Here is a 2,603-nt window from a genome sequence, read left to right as displayed (position 1 = left end):
AAGGACGATCTTCAAATAATAATGAATATAAAAACGCACTGATTATGCAATATAGGAATTTCAAGCAAAATTCAATAAAAAGTAGCTACATAGTTAGAAAACTGTTCCTGCGATATCCTTGACACTATGCAAAGTGTACAATAGGCGTTTTGAACAATGGCATGCATAACAAGTATGTCTAGAACATTAGTATTTTTGAAAGTGATGTGAGCAATTCAGAACACATCTGTTAATATCTTTTTCCATCTGTACGATGGATTGTGTGTTCACACTTTCAGTTTTAAGAAGGAAAACCTCTCTTCGAAACTAACTATATCGTCATATATACTTTTACCATGCATGCAAGTAGACTTTGAAAGATCAAATTGTTTTTAAGTTTTAGTCTCGAATTCGGACCATTTAACAGCCCTTTCATTAACATTTATGTATATTTGACACGTCGTTCATTTTCCATCTCAACTAATACTGTTTTTTTTTAATTTTAATTTTTTTAATCGGTGTCGGAAATATGCCGTCAGAAGCCATATGTCTAAAGCTAACACACATCCCCTAGTTTTACATTTGAATCACAGTTGAATCATTCACTTACAATCAAGATTACTCGAGGCTCACATTTAACACATACTAAGTTGCATATGTGAAATCCCAAGACGTATACTTGATTAACTGAATTATCCCCCAACACTGACTCTAATATCCCCATAGGCATAGTTGTCAACATCCTCTAATATACATTGACTGTGTTTTCGTTCACCATCCTCGATACAATTTTGATTATATATGTAGATGAGCGTAAACTTGGGTTTGAAGTTAGATAATACTAAATTGTCCACTATATAACTAACTGCATATTTATTGCTTACTTATATTCCAAATGCAATATTCTGCTACCGCTGGAAGAAGATAAGTCTTAAATTTTTTGCTTTGTTTCTAATCGCACTCTCTCACAGATGTATAGAAGAGGCCGTTCGTGCTTTACTACTCATCCGCCTCTATAAAATGTCAGAATTTCAGAAGTGTAGCAGCCGTCGCAAGGACGGCAAGGTAGGCATTGATTGGCTAAAAATGTAATCAGAACACCGAGAACGCCGAGCCAATGGGAACGCGTATTTTACTAGTTCCAGTCTAATCTAAATGTTTCGCAACGCGCTTAGATGCAAAGGAAAAGCCCTGATGATGTTTGATAAAATTTTCAGCTTTTCAGCAAGACCAATCAGGCAATCTTTCTTCTTTCATCAAAGAGTTATTGAAAATGTCGAGGTTTTGGATATTTTGTGCCTTCACTCGTTGATTATATTTTCTCTTTAATAAACGAAGTTACCTCAGAAGTTACAGTGCAGATTAATTTTATATTGATTCCAATATGAAAACAAATATTCTGAATATGAAAACAAAGCATAAATAACGGTCATTAGATAATGAGCTAGAGTTTGTTCGCGTTACTAAAGGCTTAACAGCATACTCAACCTCAAAAATCATGAATAGTTTTAGGTATGGGAGATACAATTGATGACTTGAGAAGCTCTGGGATTGTTCCTTCCTGCAGAGTGTTATTATAGATTTCTGCCAATACCGGCGATAGTTCTAACGCAAAATCGCGAAGTACTCTATCAAGATTTAATTTTCTTCAAAGCATGGAACATTTCATAATCATTAATGAGCAACTTTGGTGGAATTTTGTCTAGATGATTACTGGTGTTCGGATCTAGTGGTTGGTATTCTGGGGACAAGTTAACAAAGTAATTGTTCATATTTTCCGCAAGTTCATCCAGTGATGAAACATTGTCGCCCAAAAGTTGCTCCGGCCATTTCACTTCACTCACGTTGCCTCCCAATTTCTTAACTTCTTTCCACCATTTAGAAGATCACTACCACGATGTACATTTTGGACCTCATCCTTGTAGTAGGTTTCTCTTCATTTTTTCACTTCTACTTGGACCTTGTTACGCCACATATTAAACGTGTGCGATTGTTTTCCATACTTTGCCAATGATGATTGTCTTTGTAAGATTGGTCCGTTGGAGTTATGCGCTTTATTTCGATGAATGTAGTAGACACGTAATCGTATAGTTTTGACTTTTGATTGTTCATTAATACTGATACTATTCGATCTATATATACAATATTAAGAATTATAAGTAAAGTAATAATGTATAAATGAGTTAAGAACTTAATCGTTGCTATACTTACTTCTTTGGCGTATCCTCAGGGCTACATTCAATATGTATCTGGTTAGCAAATTTACCGAATATTCGACAAAACAGGTTAGCTTTTCTTTTAGATCCTTTCGATAGGAGTTCTAGTATCAATTGGCTTTAACTTTAACATGCAATCTACTTTTCGGTCAACTGACACATGTCATTGTCACAAACTAATATAAACAGAACTAATATAACATAACTAATGTACCTTATTTAATCAATCTATAATTGTTTCCTGAGTACCTCACGAACCAAAGATAAATGATTTAACTTGTTCGTTAGCCATGGTTTATCACAAGGAGTTATTTTCTGTTTTCTCAACGGCAAATATCTATTAATAGCTTCCATTATGGTATCATAAAAAATGTCAAATTTACTAGAGTGGGGCCAGGGATAGGTTGG

The sequence above is a fragment of the Dendronephthya gigantea genome, unplaced genomic scaffold, assembly GCF_004324835.1.
Source record: "Dendronephthya gigantea isolate DGI-Jeju-01 unplaced genomic scaffold, DenGig_1.0 000074F, whole genome shotgun sequence".
NCBI lineage: Eukaryota > Metazoa > Cnidaria > Anthozoa > Malacalcyonacea > Nephtheidae > Dendronephthya > Dendronephthya gigantea.
Note: the sequence above shows the minus strand (reverse complement) of the source record.